Raw genomic sequence first — 19,781 nt, 5'->3', positions numbered from 1 at the left:
GACTATATATCAGCATACATTTGTTTATATATTCGTTATCAATGACGTCATTATCATAGAGCAAAAGAAATACCCTTTATCCTCCTTTCACTTTCCGATTGAGTTATTTCTCACTGTATTTATTTGAAAGCGAGTTAGGAAAACGTGTAGAAGTTCTAAAAAAGGACCACCTCACTGATGATTAGTGATATAAATCGTGATATCATTGAAGTCGGAGAGTAGAATCAACTGAGTTCTTGTTGGATTCCGTATGGAATTAAGGATTGACATTGGAGTAATTCTTGCCAATATCCTTGTTTATTTCCTTCTCCATCTTCCTCCCTCGTCACAGCTGATTGTAGCTGATCTAATGAAAGGTCATGACAGCTAAGCTGCTCTCCTCCAAAACATTCTTCAAGTTGTCATGGTTGTCATAATGATTTACGGTTTCTTTCTTTTTAAAATGCTCAAATCACATGCAACTTCCAATACTAGTATTGATCATTCATAAGAAAATTACCATCTCTGGAAAATTGCCTTCACTTATATTTACAATAATTACGTTGATCCATGACCCTATCTCTCCTTCTTACATATGTGTCTGAGCAATCTAAGGATCTATTGATAGTTGCAGATGTTGAATTACACAACAGATACACGGGACTAAGTAGGCCAACGGTTGGACCACGAGAAATTTTAAAAACTACCGCCACTATTTCCAAGAACTCCCATATAGAATCACCTATACTCCAGGTCAAGGGAGTATAAACTTGGGGCGACAAGGTATATTATAAACTACCACAGTAATCAGATGACGGTATGGCAAATCAGTTATGAGCCAGAGAACTGATATTTCATCAATATGACAACATTTGTATTTATTAGATCAAAATTTTAAATATAATATTTATTTCCAAATATCCATACACTATTTTTAAACGCTAGATGGCTCTTAAGTTTGATCAATGATACTTTATAAAAACTTTTTCACAACGATTAACCAGATTTTTTGCAAAAGAACGGATGTTCAACTCAATTCAGTCAATTTGAATCTCATGGTAACATAATGAAATGTATTCATTTCTTAATTGGAACATCCTTTTTAGATTCCTTTTAGGAAGAAAGGGTGGATGTTATTATACATACTTAGGAGTGAAACTTTGTTGTATAAATTTTAGATTTTGAGATATCATGGATTGAATAAGAAGTGAAATCATGAATTTTTTATGCCAATAATTTCCACAAAACATTGAATTGTAAATTTCTTCACAATCCACGTTATCACTTAGGGAGAAGGGGGTTTGATTTAAAACAAAATATATCCTCGTTTTATAACTTGCAGCAACCTATATGACCTGAATGGCGTGCCAAGATGGCATTCATTAATAAAAATGGGTATTTTATGGGAGAAAAATCAGTTAAAAATAAAATAAAGTATTATTTTCTAAGCAAAGAAGTCCTTTGATAAATGTAGCAAAAAAATTGAAATTGGAATGGTAGATGTCGGTGAAGAAATGTTTATATCCCATAGATCCCATAATATGTGCATTGTTGCTGACGCTGCTATATACCCATCTTTTTCAAATAAAATATCTTTAAAATACCATTATTCCAGATTTCCCAAGAAAATTGAAATCCAAAGATCTGATGTGCCATTCAGATTTATGTCAGCTACGATTTCAGTACCATAGTTGAGAAAGTGTACTCAATACCATACACTAAACCCTTATATTGATTATCTGAAACGAAGAAAAATCAAAAGAAACATGCACAAAGTTACACTAGTCTTTAATAGTAAACTTCTGACACGGGCAGAAAAATATTTTACTTATCAAAATTTATCTAGTACCCTGGAAGTTAGAACTAATATTTATAAAGACAATATGCGGTTTAGTCGAGACTACCAATCATTTCTTGTGGGATTATCCTATTTTAAATATAATATATAGATATGTTCTTTCAGTTTTAGATAACTTATATAAAATTGTGTCTAATTCCAGTGTAACTAGCGGTACATCCAAATCTACGTAATTCACACTCAATTTTGAATGTAATCATTTCACCTTCATTTTGTGTGCACAGTTTAGAACTTTTTTTGGGGGCACCCTGTACAAGTTTGCCCACACGTCATACTCAAAATTGGACACAGCAACAGTTCAACTATCTCAGCCTTACAACAAATAAGAAATACCATCTGTACGTCAAGCGTAGGGACACGAAGTGAAGCAAAGAATATATTAAGGGAGGAAGAGGAGAATGACCTTCACTTTTTCGAGTTATTCGGTGAATTTGTACTTTGAAGGGGCATGCAAGTAGATGGGAGGTCTTATTGTGAGGAAAAAGTTGTGAATTTTAGTCTTATGGTGTATTTGGAGAGGGAAAAGGGGGAGGGGGGAGTTCATCCGTTGACTGAGAGATGAGGCTAAAGGAGGTCATATCTAATTATCGAAGGCATTACTACTTTTTTGTACTGGCATTTTTTTCTTGGACATCGATTAACTCGGATAATTACTTGTTAGCAAATAAGAAGTCTTAATATTATATTACATTAATTATCATTTGAGTTTGTTATGATTTTATTGATCATATTTTTTTGTAATAAGTTCAGAGGAAGGATTATACAATCAGAGTAGTTGTTTCTGTATATTTCATACCAACAACTATTTAATAATAGTAAATTACTAATAAATAAAAAATAAATACGTCCATTATTAATAATTTGATTTCAATTAGGTTTATTTTCTTAAAAGATATGAACAAATTAAATTTTACTATATTGACGAAAAAGCCGAGATCATTCTCCTCTTCCTCCGTCAATATATTCTTTGCTTCACTTTGCGTCCCCAAACTTGACGTACTGAAGGTATTTCTTATTTATTTAAAGGTTGGGATTGTATCCAATTTCGAGGCAAAAAGAGAATGTATCACTTCAGAGCAAACTTGTACATGGTAACCCTTTAATTTGATTTAATAGTCTTAATTGGATATGTCTTATTTTAAATAAAATTAATCAATGTCTTCTTCTTATATGGGTTAAAATCAAATTTTGCTCCTTTAAATGTAATTAACAGCACACCCAAAGTATTAATACTTATAATTTTTTCACAAAAATTGGCAATAATTTTTTGAATTTTAAATTTGGGATAAAGCATTCTATTTTGTGTTGACATTTTAGAACCTTAATTTGATTTAAGAAACTTAATTGGTTCCCATTATGGCTTTTAGAGAAAAAAAAAATCCAATAAATTGTCATACTTTTATTATGGCGATCAATTTCTAATACTTTAAGTGTCCTTTGTGATACACGCAATGGGTTCCTTTCTATAATTTATGGACAAATTACACATTAATTAATATAATAAATTGTTCTAGCTTGTCTTTGTGTTGAAGTTTCATATATATATCTCTTACAATTTATTTTTAAAATGCATTCAAAATGACGTTGAAATATCCTTTTAACCTTTCACAAATATTTGACAACCATAAAGTTTCTTTTTTTTTTAACATGTACAAAACTTCTAAGCTCAAAGTGTTGTTGATAGATTAGAACAAAATTGAGTTTTCATGGATAATTTATAAAGATATAAAGTATTTATATATAGGTATATTTTTAGGGATAATAATAATACCTTATCTCAATATTGTTCTCAATGATTGAATTTAAAGTTTTTTATTTTGTAAAAATGATCAAAAAATAAAAATAAAAAGACGATTGGAAGAAATGAAATTTCCTTCTTCCTCACAAAATTCAATTTATATTTAAGTATGTGTCAAAGTGCTTATACATACAAACATGTAATATGAACATACCTATATATTTATTAGTGTTGATACTCGGCCCAAGACCGAACTTTTTTTGAGTTCGGTCTTCATTGATTTTTTTCTAGAGTGATTTGATCTGATATTTTGATACAGACCACCATATTTAACAGTTGAAAAAAGTTTCATTGTTTTCAAATAACAGCCCAATTTTTATATCTCAATATACAATGTGGAAACTTATCAAATTGAAGCATTTATGCCCTCTGAAATTGACTCTCTAATTCTTATAAACCACAAAAGTTAGGTCGCTAATTATTTTGCAAAAGATTAACTCTAGATACAAAATTTATTTTTCAAATATGCCTCCATTTTGCTGTGAATATTTTATCTACACGACCCCTGATCGTTTTACAGGATGAAATGACGAATTCTTCCAGACATATTAGTCCACTCCCTCCCAAGTTTAACTTTGAGATCTCCCAGATTTTTGTGAGGTGTCTCACTACTCTTTACACTCAACTTCCCTGACACGGCATAGTTGAAAGGCGAAAGGTCAAGTGATGAACGTGACCACATATTCCTTTCCAGAATCCTGCCAAGTTTTGTTTACACAAATTAAGCCAGTTTTAAGGAAAATTGAGACAAATTGGACCAATAAGCTTGTGTGCGATGGAGTGGAATAGATAACATAGCTGACCATCCCAAGATACTTTACAGCTGATTAAATCGTCTTAGGATCAACTTGGAGCTTTTTCCCAAATGTTCGCTTGATTCTCATAGGTTTGATCTTGATTTTTACTGATAAACCTGTCTGGTACCCATCAGTGAGTATTTTGTTGTACTCACTAATACCGGGCTTCCTGCTAAAGTCTCCTTTGCCCTCCTTAAGCTTCTTGACAGTAGCTACACGCTTCCCAGATCAGGGAATGATAAGCCAAATATAATCAGTTGAGAGTCGTGCGTCGAGATGATCTGACATGCACTGCCTATTGTACTCCATCTTGAACTGAGGCCTGGATAAAAATATTGATCAGAGATTAAAATTATTATGTTTGACCTACTTAACACGCTGATACCATCGAACAAATCTGTTTAAAAAAATATTCCAATACAAGTAACCAAAGTGAGCTTTCCATTTTGGTTTCCTGCACAGTATTTTTTTTTGTTTTTTCCCCGCAAAAAGACTTCATTCGTTTGCAGAAGTTACATATATAAATAAATATATAAATTTACAATTTAATTCCTAAACAAAAGTATTTACAACAGTCAGTTAATCGAGAGATCCAACTCTCTGTTGCAAGTTTTTGCAGGAGCCCTCAAACATATTAAGAGAGCCCAAATCGAAGCATAGGACTCACGAATTTATCACTTATTCCTGCTATGATAAGTACTATGAATTTTTTCAATGTATGTAGTGAAGGGAGGTTCTCAAAAGCATAAATAACTTGTTAAACAATTTTTCACAGTCTTCTCAAGGAATATGCGTCCTGTAAATATTAAAATTACAAAGTAAATCGCTTTCAATTATCCAGTTAAGAAATTGAACCCATGATTCTCTTCTTTTGCGATATAAACTGGTCTAATATTTTTAAGAACTTGTTCTAGATTTTGTCATTTTGTTCCCTATAATTTAAAAATTATATTGTTAAATATGAACTACATGCAAAGTGTGGAGTTTACAAAATTGTTCTATTTTAATTGCAAGAACACCTTAAAGAATGTAATAGTTTCATTGAGCACCTTGATTAGTCTCCAATTGTTGATATCTCTGACTATCCTTTTCTAGGGATCAGTACTATCCGGTCTCTTTTTATGGATTGTGGAAGCTTCCCACGAATTTCCATTGACTTACAAAGTTCATATCTACGCATCAGGTGAAAATCTTAAGACTAATGCCATCTAGACCAAAAGCTTTAGAAGGCTTATTTTGCACCACGATCAAAAATTCGTGAAGATAAAATGTTTTCCTAACTTTGGACGAGGAAAATTAGTTTTTTCACCCCAAACAAGCTTTTGGAAACGCCTATGAAAAACTTCAAAATTACCTGTGGGTAAGTGATAATTTGAAGGCTTTAATAATTTTCTTGATTAAGGTAGTGGATCTATTTTTTTAAAACTCCATCTCCGCAATCTCTAAAGTACTAAATAAATTTGCAGGCTCTGCTGTGATTGAGCGTTAAATAAGATATCCATTCCTTAAAAAATCTTCAAGATCCTTTCGATATGATATTGAGCTCTTCCTTGGAATAAATTGTAGTTATGTGAATTTAACAGTACACTTTAGCTATTTTTATTGAATTAAAAGTAGTATTAAAACGATGATTTTACGTGTCACTACCCAGCTTAGGGCCCTATTAGCACTACCCAACTTGGGTCCTAAAAGGATACTCCTGCCTTTAAATTAAATTCAAGAGGATTTTTTTGGGAAAAACAATTTATTATTCATTAGAAAACATTATATATGTATTTGAGCACATTTGGCCTCAATCACACGCTCCACCCGGCCCTGGAACCCATTGCACACGTTGAAAATTTAGCACTTCGCCATTGATCGTCTCTCTTTCTCAACTGATTGCTTTAGGGACTAAATACTACTGTGACATTGTCTACAGGCCTTGCATTCAATTCCCCATTAGATGTTGAATCAAGGGGATTCAGGTTGGTCCTCATCGGTGGCCAGAAGTCTTTTTGCCATAACTTTATTTATTTTTGTCAATCCTATGCTGCATTAGTCCTTACCTGTTGAAAGTGATAATCGCCTTTTTTTTATTGCTTTGTAATCTTACGAACCTGGGGAATCATTTTTGTTTGCAAAATCATGAAGTAATCTTTGCTTGTCAACTTGCATCCAACGGGGGAACAAATGGGTATCATTTTGATATCTTCAGATGAAATAATCCAAAGCATCATAAATTTGGCCGAATGGTTGGTGGTGAATACTTCACGGAGGCTGCATTTGACTTCTCCAAAACATACAATCCGATCATTTTGCCTAATGTCCAGACGGTGGTTCTGCAGACATTAAGAGTCTTTAACTTATCATAACCTAAACAATCCAATTCTTGCCATTTTTTTCTCCCTAGAGACTTTGTAAATAATGCGCTGAAAAGGTAAATAATCGTTTATTCTTTTGTGTTAACGCAATTTTTGCATAAAATTAATCAAAGCCTCTCAAAACACAATTCATGTCATGTTCCAAAACTTTTTGAGGACCCGGTAGTGTTCAAAAGTAGTGCGACCAGATGTCCCCATTATAGTAGATGTGTCCCCAACTGCACGTACCCTAGTAAATATCCCACCGTTTACATTCATAATGACGTCGTGCATTAAAAAACTTCTTTTCTATAGTGTGTATTAATTATATCTAGTTACACTCAAAGTATCTTGTTTCCAATGTTCTAATAATTGTTCCCATAACGAGGAAGATTTTACATAATTTTTTGGGCAAATCCAATCATCATTTTTAAACCTTTCTACTCATCCTTATTAGAATATGGAATAAGTGAATTTGGGCCTTCAAACGTGTAACCTTTCAAATATTTGGAGCAGGAACTGTTTCCCTTGATTTATTCAAATTATATAGATGTGTTTTATTTTTGACTTGCGTCTTTCAAGCTTTGGCTTTTAAAAAAAATGGCCTGAGCTTGTTACTGCTTAGTAAAACCTTGCTTGTTTGCATAACTACTTATGACCAAACCAAAAAAGTTGTTCTCAGATTGAGTTTGAATATCACTATTATATCTGGTATGTCAACATAAAATCAATCTTAAACAACAATCAAGAAAAATGAAATAATCAGAATTAATTTTTTACTTTATACTAACATACAGCCCGATAGTCCGTAAACACATTGGAGTCATTTATAAGCTGTGTATTTAAATTACTGTGATGGGTTAAGATACCCAAGAATTTTAACTATAGTTTAAAATCATTATATGATTTAAAAAAACTTAATTTGGCTTCTATGTGATCCATTTCAAGTAAAATATATCAATTTTTTCTACTTTTATTATAAAAAGTCCTACGAAGGCAAAAGCTTTGGCTAGGAAAAACCTAGTTTGTTAGTTATTCACTCTTTACAGGGTCAAGCGTTGTCACTTACTCAGCTCAATTATGCAAATTTCAAAATTAATTTTCTTACAATTTTCCTATAAGCAATTTTGTATAACACATAATTAGCTGTCGATTGCTAAGTAATACATTTCCCTAGAAGCCACCATCAGCTCGCAGTACAAGAAGATGATTGAGATAGCACTACTCTTCCATATGCGATTGTCCCTGAAGGCGATCGGGTGGAAACTGGTGCCTTAAGGAACACGATATGAAATGTCATCTATGCATGAAGACATTGTGAAACGTCTTCCTTGAGGCAACAGTATCCTCCCCGATGGCGTTCTGGGAATTACAATGTCTTCAATACATGGATAAATTGTAAAACGTCTTCCTCGAGTGTGCTCATGGTGGCAACTAGTGCAATGTTTTCCTTAGCAATCGATAGCTAATTATGTGTTCGACAACATAGCTCATAAGAAAATATTTTAAAAAATGACTATTTACCTCTCAAAATTTACATAACAACAGAACACCGAACGACAAACTATCGACTGGACAATACGTCAAATGGACAAAACGTCAACCAGAAAAAAATATATTTCAAAATATAAAAAACAGTTTTCACTACATTTCAAGCAGTATATTTTCTTCCCGAGATCCGTACACCCCCCCTATATAAACTAACATCAAGGAACCCTCAAAAATCTGTATTTATATCTCAAAATTTGGGCTATTTCGGGTATCATTGGGCCCCAAAATGGGATGTAAAAAACCACTATTACTTACATTTACACCCTACAGGTACCCCGAAATTTAAGGCTGTTTAGGGTGTCATCTCGTTTTGGGAACCGACGGTACCCATAAGCAGCCCCAACTTCCTGGATATAAATTGAGTTGTTGAGAGTTGTCTTTTAAGGTAACATATCTGACGGTAGTAGGTTTCAACCCTTTTTGGGACCTGGCGATACATGAAAGCATTCCAACTTTTGGGGTATAAAAGGGGGGCTGAGAGGCCATTATTGTTGTTTATGTAGGGGAATAGGAATGTCTTGTGCGGGAAATGTCTGCGGAGTAAATATTGCAAAATCTGAAGAAAGAATATCATAAAATATATGAAGCCATCCATTTTTCTGGTCTTTTTAACATCCCTATATTTACCTCAGAGTACCGATTGTGTGCAATGCCAGTCTCACTAAATAGATTAAAAAAACACTGCTGCAACCTCAAAAAGTGTAAGGGATCCCTCCAAAACATACAAACTAAACTGGGTTGAGCCCCTTATTTTATATTCTACGGTCGATTTTCTGTTGTTTGTCGTTTTGTCTGGTCGACATTTTGTCTATTTGACGCTTATTCTATTCTTTTGTCCATTCCATGTTTTGTACAAGCATCGTATGTCTATACATATTAACAACTAATTAGGGATTAATCAAGTTGTAAGCCTTTACAGCCATTTTTGATCAGTTGCCTTTATGGCATGGTCTTATTCCAAAGTGTTACTACTGTACATATGTAAATGTAACTGAGGTCAACCTGTATATAAAATCCCTTGGATGTAATTATAAAAGTATCATATAAACTCCCTGGCAAGGAATCAAATTTCACTCGCTAGAAGAGATCATTTTTTGTTTTATATAAGGAAGTTAGTTAAAATGTTATATTTGATGAGTCAATGTTCTAAATATTAGTATTAATCTAACGGAAATATTTGATAATTAAAGGTAAAACATGAACTTAACATATTTTGATAAAGTAATGTGGAGAAGGGTTGAGCTTATTTTTGAACTTTAATGTATTGGCTTTTAGCGTCACAAAATGTGTTTTTTGCCAGGAAAAATGACATTTGCAATATTTGAACAGTTTTTAAGAATATTAAGAATATGCTTACGCAAAAAATTTGTAGCAATCTATGCAAAATTTCGTGATTTATCAGGGGCGTCACAGGGGTTGGACTGCAGGGGATGTAAAAAAAACACAAAAGAATTTATTATTTTTACAGGAAAATATATTTTTTACTTGGAAATTTATTATTTTCTTTTATTTCTCCAAGGACAAATATTTGATATTTAATTTAATTTTTCATTTTTTTTTTTTTCCAAAAAATGTAATTTTTCTGTGAATGACTTTGAATTTTTGATTTTTTTTATCTAAAAGTTTCATTTTTTGTGAACGGCTGTGAATTTTTAAAGTCTTTTTTTTATTTTGAAAATAACTGTAAATTTTTTATCTTTAATTTGAATTTTGAATTTTTTTTCATAAAACTTTTTTTTTGTGAACAGCTATTAATTTTTCAATTTTTTCTAAAATAAATTCATTTTTTTATATACAGTTATGGATTTTTTAAATTTGTTATACAATAAATTTAATTTTTTGAAATAGTTATGGATTTTCGAAATTAAAAAAAAAAAAAAAAATAATATTCAAAAAAAAATTTAACATTCAAAATGTTTTCCCAAAAGTTAAATTTTTTGTGAATAGCTGTGGATTTTTGTTATTATTTTCCAAGAATGTAATTTGGATTTAATTTCAAAAAAATTCAAAAAACCTAGCTCAAGATTAGGTCATACTCATGAATACATTACAACCAATTTTCACAGGCCGTATTGAGGTCAAATTTACAGCCCCTCCCCCCGATAAGAACTTTCCATCCGAGCTCCTGGAGTTTCTTGCCCGTCATCAACGATTAGTGCGGCCTGGCGTTGTCTTAATGAAACACAATTCGTCTCCTATTTATCAGTGATGCCCACACCTGTTGGATCATCAGCTTTGCTATTCGCCGATAGAAATTCGTTCGTCGAGATTTTTTTTTCTACAACTAGTGGGGCACCAAAACATCTGCTAATGGTTTAAAACGGTTGCATGATCAATTTTATGCTCTATGACAATCCTACAATCGCTAATATGACGATGTATCTCGAAACGCTGTTGTGAAAAATAAGCTGAAAGAGTATCTGCCCCAAATACATTTTTGACGTATCTTTCCATTATCGGCAGTAAAAGTGCAAAATATGTCAAATTTCTTCCTTTGACACCTCCATACTCGACGCAAGATAATTCACAACTGAACCGGTCAAGCGCAATTTTGTACAATAAGCGCTGGTAGTATAAACTCATACCTTTAAATCACTTTATCGTAAGATTCGATGTGACCAATAATGAACAAGTCATATTTAAAAATTACTTGTTCCCCCACTTAATTTAAATAAATCTATGAAAAAGAAAAAATTTAAAACAGAATACAAATTTGCCAGGGAATGAGCCTCTTGATTATTTATCTATTTTTCAGCTACGTAGAAATCAATTGCTTACACGGAACACTCTTTCAAATTGAACAAGAGTAGTTATGACTTCCTGTTTATTTTCTTTTGACAAAAAATACTTTGTTTCATCAAAGATATGTTAAAGACAATGTTATTTATGTAGTCAGCTATTGTACAAAACTATTTTGTATTAAGAGTTGTATAACTAAATTACTTAGAACATGATTTGAATAAACTTTCCTTATGGAAATACTTTGGACTTTAAAATATGTTGTAAACATTATGTAAACAGAGAAGAAATGCTGTCACAACATTATTTCCGTTTCTATTAGGAAAATATATTGTCATTTAACTTTTTCAAAATACACATTGTATAAACCGATTGGTCCATTAAAATCTGAACACTTTGAATTTTAAAGATTAACAATAAATTATTGAGCAATAGAATTTTAACAAAATTAAAACTACAAAATATTTTAAACTGTAGTTTAGAGCCATTATTTGATTTAACATACTCATACAGAGTGCGACAGGGAAATTTTCAGCGCCGTGAAAATATATTTTTTGGGACTAATTATGGTTTCAAATGACAAATAAAGTAATGTTCAAATAAATGTCTTGTTTTTCTTGCATATTGTTTTGATTTGATCAAAATGGGACAAAAATGAGTGACCAGGATTCAAAAAGGCAAAGGGTGTCTGATCTTCTCGACGTGGATGTTGATCCAAAAAGAACTTCAGACACTTTCGGTGGGCGTGACAGTGGCCAAGGAGAATGGAAAAGGAGTCAAAAGGAAAACAGGAAGTAGAGGAAATGGTTTGAAGCAAGATGAAACATTTTTCAAGTCTCTAGAAGCCTAGATCAAGGAAGATCCTAAAGTATAATTGCGCCCCTTGGCGGACGAGTTCAACATGGGCGAGATCACCATCAGGAGGGCAGTTCATGATGACCTCAATCTAAAGAGATTTGTTAGGACTCCAAGACATCTCCTCATCAACAACATGAAGGCCTTAAGGCTTGAGAGATGTAAAAAAAAAGTCATTCATTACTCGAAGAGTCATCTGTCGAGTATAATGATCTTCTCAGACTAGAGCATCTTCACAGTCGACTACATTTTGAACCGCAAAAACAACAAATTTATAGCAGCATCACCTGAGGAAGTTTATAACAGAACATCCGGACCAAACTATGTGTTTGAGAGTAGTGGCCTTTGATGGGAAGTAAATGGATACATCTTCTTCAAGCCCAATGAGAAAATAAATTGGGACTGAGGCTTAATATTAGGTCCTGAGGTGGAAAATCTTGCCCTGGATGGAGGCTAACTATCCAAAGAACAACTATGTGAGGATCCAAGACGATGTTCCAAAAACATAAGGTCTTGAAGACACAAAAATTCTGCACGGAGCACATTGCTGACTACTGGGACAAATCTTTCTGGAACTCTACCAGTCCTGATCTCAATCCCCTGGACTTTAGTATAAGGATCGTCTTAGAGAGCAAGGTTGGAATGACATCAACAAGAAAGGTGCTGTAGCTCAAGGCCAGCATCAAGGATCAATAGACCAACATGTCGGCCGAGTATTTATGGCAACCTGATCCAAGTTCCGACTTCGTGTAGAGGATTTGATAGAGGCTGGAGGCGGCCATATTGAATAATTTTTGCCAAGATTGATTGCTAAAAGTTTTTTTCAATAACATTTTTCATTATTCTATTCTGTTAAAAAGTTATTAAGATTTTGGTTTTACTTTTTGATAGAAGACAATTTCCCTATTGCACTCTGTATAGGCCCTGATATGGCCCCTTTTAAATAAAGTATGTCAATATATCTTCTTTATTTTATTGTGATGATCAATTTTGGTTGAATTAAGTTCAACTTGTAGCACACCCAGAGGGTTAATAAAAATATTTTGATGATGGAAATTGACAAATATTCGTCGTTCTAGAATACAGATGTAGTAGTACACTCTCAATGTTGATAAAAATCCTTCCAGCTTTCTTTTTTGTTAGGAGATCACAAATGTCCAACGTATTTTTTTTTTTTTTTTTACATTATATAAAAGTGTAGAACCTTTATTTTACATCTGTTACTTTTCTTGTACCCCTGATATAACCCCTTTCAAATATACTCTGTCAACATTTCCTTTTCCTTTATTGGGAGGATCAGTTTTGGGTACTTACAGTGGAATTTGCAGAGCGCCCAAAAAGTTAATAAGAATATCTTCTTAATATAATTGACTAATGATTAATTATCTGAAGAATACATTCAATTTCAAGAATCCTTATTCTATATTGTTTTTGTGTTGACGGACTACATATACAAATGATTAAATTTGACAAATATTATTCATATTTGAATCAAATGGTTTGAATTATTCAAAAGCTTTCTTCAAGGGAAAAATAAATTGATTTAGAAGGATTTGAAAAGGTTTGTCCTTGTTGTTTTTAAGGCTTAAATAATGCGTCAAGTGTTGTATTGGCATATAATTCAGACATTTGCAAAGTATGCGGGTTCCAAATATTTAAAAAAAAAGTTTATTTGTACTTTGGCATAACCTTGCGTGGTTGTAAAATAATTGTTTTTCAAATGAAATGAACCAACTTTTGTTTTTTCCCCAAAAAACACAATATATATGAAAAGTTTAAATCCAGAAGTTGAAATGATATTTGTTCAAACAACTCTAAGTGTTTTATTGCTTAGAGACAGCAAAAATTAATCATAATTACTTTTTGAATCACTACACTTCAACAAAGTCCAGCAGTGTATCCAGGGGGGGGGGAAGAAGAATAAAATATATAATTTGTTCATAATCTACAAAAATAGGACATTTAAAAAAAAAATAAAAAAATTTTTTTTTCAACATTTTCGTATATTAAAGGCAGAAATGTGTGTCCATCAACACAAAAGCAATCTATAATAATTTTATGTTAAATTGAGTGTGGATTACATCTGTACTCTTCGACGAATATTCTTGAATTTAATTCCGAAAATTATACTTAGTTACATTTAATAATGTGCTTAAAAGTAGCCAAAATTGTTCGTCGCAAAAAAAAAAGATTTTGATATATCTTTTTTGAAAGGGCCCGTATCGGGGCCGATATAAGTTTGTTAAATCACATAATGATTATAAGCTATCATTAAAATTCTTGGGTATTTGAATTAATCTCACAAATTTGAATACACACCCAATCATGAAATATTGGCCTAAAATTTGTGACCACAAGTAAAGTAAAAACTACCACGGTCACTTCAAGACCCATAAATGATCCATTCTCGTTTACCAGTATTTATTTACAATGTCTGCTTTTGCTGTCATTTAAACTACATTTATATTGATTCACCTAAATGAATGTCCCATCTAAGGATACTTCGATAATTTTTTCATCTGTATAGAACTAAGGCTTTGCTTTAAATTTTCTGTTGAGAATGAACTTTCATTTGTTGACGCTTTGAAAATATTAGAAAAAACTTTTAGTGATTGAGTTTTATCAAGAACCCGTACAATTGAGGGGTAGAAAGCGTTCAAGCAGAGTTGTGAGATCGCCAAAGACATGCTCATTGTTATCTTTGATATATGAGGTCTTGTGCATCATGAATTCGTTCCAAAGGAAAAAACGGTCAATAAGGAGTACTATTTGTGGTGTTAAGGCGTTTGCGTGAAAAGATACGTCAAAAACAGCCCGAATTACGGAAGAACAACTCGTGGATTTATACGATGACAACGCGCCATTGCACAAAGCCACAATTGGGAGCTAATTCAAAGCCAAACACGCAATAAATACCATCGATCAACCACGATATTCACCTGATTTAGCTCCGTGTGTCATTATTTTGTTCCCCAAACTTAAATTGCCACTTTGTAGAGCCTGTTTTGAGTCTATCGAAGCTATAAAACGAATAAAACAAAATGTTTTAAAGGAGATAAAGGCCATGCCAAAAAGTTCCTATAAAAAATATTTATAGGACTGGAAAAAAACGTTGGCATATATGTATTGCATCGAATGGAGATTATTTTGAAGGTGACATAATCAATTTAAATCATTAAATGTGAAATTTCTGTTGTATTTAAAAATTCCCAGTACTTTCTTGAAGGAACGTTCTCTCTATGTCTAATGTACAAAAAATTCCAGGATTGTAGCTATTATTTTATAGAATAGACTCAACCTCATCAAAGCTGATGGGTACATATTTGATTCCAAAAATTCGCATGAAGAAATATATGTTTCATGGAATTTTTTATCAAAAAAATCAATTTAATATTTTTACAATAAAAATAACAAATTATATGGTTGAAACCAGAAACTCATGTTGTTAAAACACGTTTAGTGAACTGGATAAAAAATAAACCCCAAAATTCAAATATATTTAATTATATTATTAACAATTTAACAATTATTATAATTATATTTTCTTCTATTTTGCAAAGGAATAAAAAGTATTGTTATAAATCTTGGGGTGTATAATATCCCAGTACAATAACGGAGGTTAAAATATATTAAAACTGGGATATTTTTTTATTTTCTCATTTCTTATATACATCCACGAATTTTTATTATTTTTAATTATATTTACTAGTGTCTGCCTTATAATAAAAGTGTTGATTAACAGATAGTTAATGATATTGAGGCGGGTAATATTTTCTGTCTAGTCTGAATCGCTGCAATAGTTAAATAATTAGTTGAATATGTACTCACAATTACTAATTAACCTCTTACTTCATGACAATCATTTAATCTATTAATTAAGTCAAAACGTGACTATTTTTCTCTTGTGTTGTTCCTAAGACCTACATATCTTATTTAGTTATCAGTGTACATTTGAATCCTGACATGTAAGTTATTTCATTAATAAATATTTAACCTCTTCTCTATTTTTTTTTGTAGACAAATATATTTTTCCTATTTAGGGCGCCATTATTTGTAAATTTATACATCCATCTTTGATAAAAGTAGAATATTTATACAATATCAAAAGTAAAGGTTCATTGATACAAAAGTCAACAAAATTTTATTTCATTAAAAATCCTTTAAAATCCATATTTAATCCTTGTAATGATTGACACGCAGATCATGTATTTTTCACTTTATTATAGGGTTTGATTAAACTTGTTTTCTTTTCCATTTTTGGAATGATGGGTTGAGGAATAAAATCATTTACTAATATTATTTATTTGCGTATAAACACACACCTGTAATTCATTTTTTGATATGAAATATGGCTTTTGAGAATTTTCGATTTGAAGTCTTTCAGTATTTGTACTTTTTTTATGACTGAGGTAATTTTTCCTTTTTCATTTTTGAAGGAAAGATTGAGAGATGAAATTAAATACAAAAAGAAAAAAAAGAAAGGATTATTGTTAATAAACTAGCAGGAATATTCAATACTTTTCGAAGTTATTATGTGTCCACAATAGGCAGGCACACAAACTTTGTTTTATTCGTATAAAGATAAAATCCCCTTTTATTCTTTTTTTGAATACAAAGCGCTGAGCTTTTGTTACACACGCTCGTTACAAATCTACCTTAAAGTTACGTAGATTATTTTTGAAAGATAAACTTTTTTTTCTTTCTAATATGACGCATAGAACTTTATCAACATAAACTCGTGCTAAACATTATCTAAAGTGAAATTTTATATTTTTATATATGCTCCTTTTTTCTGTTTTAATATGACGAGCTGAGCTGTAGTTACACACGCTCGTTGCTAAAAATGAACCATTTACGAACAAACAGACATTTTAAATATGTTTACTCATTCACACCAATCCCGTTTGAAATTTGACTCGCTAATCAAACATATATAATTCCCTTTTTCATATAAAATCTGGTTTTGTGAATTTTCGATTTGATATTTTTGAGTATTTTTACCCCTTTTATAGGTTTGAGCCAACTATTGAATAAATAAAAAAAATCCGTAATCCATGTAACAAATAGTTTGATATTTGCAAAATTTAGTGATTGTTTCAAGTAATAGGGATATAATCAAACTAAATCCCTTAATTTTGATTTAGTGACTATTGTAATGTGTAACCCGCGTTTTATAAGTGCAAATAGTTTACACTAGATGGCGTTACAAAGATAACATTTCCTTTAAATAAACTGATGTGACAGTTTTGTAATTGTTCTACTCAGTATTGTTTGAGCAATCGTCAAAGTTTGAGACCACCAAAGAGAAAATCCCCCATGTTAGAGAGTTTTTCTTCCTACAAGGTGAAAACGCAAACCAGACAGCTGAAAATGTGAATAGTGTTGATGGTTTTTGAACTGAAATAGCTTGCATGCGTTATTTTATTCGGAAAATTTGATATCAAAGATTGTCAAAAACTTGTCTATAATGTGAGTAAAGAATGGTAGTTGTCGAGTCTAACCGTCATACAAGCAAAGTTTTGATTGCCAAGAAGATAAAAATTAATGCAATAAAAAAATCAATTATAGTTAATGGATTTCTATTTACTATGCCTATGATAAATAATTTATAGAGGGATCTATATTCGTTCTCGACTGTAAAGAGGGGAATTTATAAGTAACACTCAAGTAATTGACAAATCATTAGGTATATTTACGTCATTTTTTAAAGTATTTTATTTGCTAAAAGTTTCTCACATATTTTAATGCTTCAACTATCGTTTGATGAAATTTCATGAATCTGACATGAACCATCTATTTAATATTGTATGTAGGAAAATCATAATATAGAATTTAATGAAATTATATTTCTGTCAAAAAGTTCGGATTACTCTGTCCCTGTCGAATAAATCTAAGAAATATTGACACCCTGAAATCTAAAGAAAAGATTACATCAAATAACGTTTCTTATTGCCTTGTAATCTGATTTTTGGGAATCTTTTAATATATCTGAGTAATTATCCAATCCTACAAAAATGCAATTTATAGATTAAAAACAAAATAATTTGTTGAATTCCATTGATATTTTTTTTTAATTTATATTATCTAACTATTAAAGCAAAGTTATACTATGAAGTAATTTGTGTAAATAAGTTGTATAATGTTTTCCTTCAAAAGGCGTGTGCCATTTTATTGATTAAGGAGGAAATTATAGTTATCCAATGTTCAATATGTGTACAACTAAATATATTCTGAGTCCTTATCATTATTCCCGGCTGACATACTTTGTATATTTAGAAGTAGGTGGAAGTCATAATCCTTTGCAAAGATATAACAAACTGTGTATTTTGGGCTTATATTTTTCCTTGTTTATCCTTACCTCTACCCAAATTTAATTTACATTATAAAAATTACAAAATAAAGCCTCAAACCTAAAAAAAACAAACAAGTAAAGCAAAAAACTATGAATAGATAACAAGTAAAGTACATTTTTATCATTTTGGTCACATAATGACGAGAAATATAAACTTTAAAGAAAATTGATCACAATTTTAATTATATTGTCCGAATGTTGAGTTATTTAGCTTCTATGATTAAAAAGAGTGTTGCAACATTACTTAAGTTTTTATATTGCGGGGCATTCAGGCTATAGAAGTATTAGTGGAGTGGGTGTGGTAAGTTGATAAATTAATTAAAGTACCAGTCTGCTGCATTAATCATGGGCTTGGACTGGACAAAAATCAATGTCACTGTGCAACGCTGTTCCTCATCTGTAAATTGAATCCCTCTAGATATCTGGAGCCACTGTTTCCATGATCTCCAAAACTTCGCTAACGCTTGTTGATAAAACAACGTCTCTCCTGGCAAAAAAAAGAAAAGAAAAAAGAAAAACATCATACAGCTGCATCATGACAAACCAGATTGTTTCCAGAAATACGACCATTTGGAAAAATCCTTCCAAAATTCCCGAAAACTAAAGACCTTATATTCTAATTATACATAATTGTGGACAAAAACGAAAATATTAGAAGTGAGTTCCACCGTGTTGGTTTTGAAAGAGTCACAAGATCGTTGCCAACGTGTACCTGGAGATTATGGAGACAGTTGTATTTCCCTTGTAGAATTTCAACCACCCTAAAGGCAAAATAACGCAAAAGTGGTGGCAAGACCATTTCTGCCCCTGGTTAATGTGGCCTCCTCCCTCAGTTGACTACATCCTTTTTAACTATGGGATCTGTGTCGACATCGTGATGTATGTGCCAAATTTCATGTGGGTCCCCTAAGGACTGCTGTAGAGAAGGAGTTGGCTGAAATGTTGGAGGAATACGTTTTGAAGACCTGCAAAGCCTTCAGACCTAGGATCGAGGTCATAGTGGAGGCAATGAGGAGCCATTTTGAGATTGAATTATATATAAAAAGTAAAATAAATATCGCAAGTATCGCTGATTTTGAGAATCTGTATAAATTTGAGCTTTTGGAAATTTGTTGTTCCATCCTTAGTCATTTTTTGATCAACCAGGTGTGAATATACTTGATATACATGTTTTTGACTAATGATTATTTTAATTGTCATGTCATGTCTTTCGTATGAGTATATTTAGTCATTACAATATTTAAATATATTAATTATATATTTAAATGACAGAATTACTATCAGAGAAAATGTTTGTAAAGATAACAATTTGTGATAATGATGCACTGATCCCTTTTATGTTGTTTTTTTATCATTAGTTCATTGTAAATAGTTATCCTACATATAACTGTGAACTCTATGAGTTAAAAGCACTATATTTGTCTACAAGACGTTTCATAAATATTGGATACAAGTAAAACGGATCCGAAAGGGTAAGATATTGAAATATACGTTTGATAAATATTTGATA

General features: G+C 31.7%; 1 protein-coding gene across 3 annotated transcripts in view; it reads left to right on the top strand.

Moving 5' to 3' along the window:
• The window catches only part of LOC121125995 (sodium-dependent glucose transporter 1A), a 61,978-nt gene that overhangs the window by 20,824 nt on the left and 21,373 nt on the right, over positions 1 to 19,781 (top strand). Inside the window, exon 1 of one of the 3 annotated variants that reach the window (XM_040721274.2) lies at positions 19,630 to 19,743. The exons of the other annotated variants lie outside the window; for them this stretch is intronic. The gene's annotated coding sequence lies outside the window, so the exon portion shown is untranslated. Of the gene's footprint in view, positions 1 to 19,629; positions 19,744 to 19,781 lie in introns of those variants that run through there. 3 annotated transcript variants of the gene reach the window in all.

The sequence above is a fragment of the Lepeophtheirus salmonis genome, chromosome 11, assembly GCF_016086655.4.
Source record: "Lepeophtheirus salmonis chromosome 11, UVic_Lsal_1.4, whole genome shotgun sequence".
NCBI lineage: Eukaryota > Metazoa > Arthropoda > Copepoda > Siphonostomatoida > Caligidae > Lepeophtheirus > Lepeophtheirus salmonis.
This window is presented reverse-complemented; position numbering and strand designations above follow the sequence as displayed.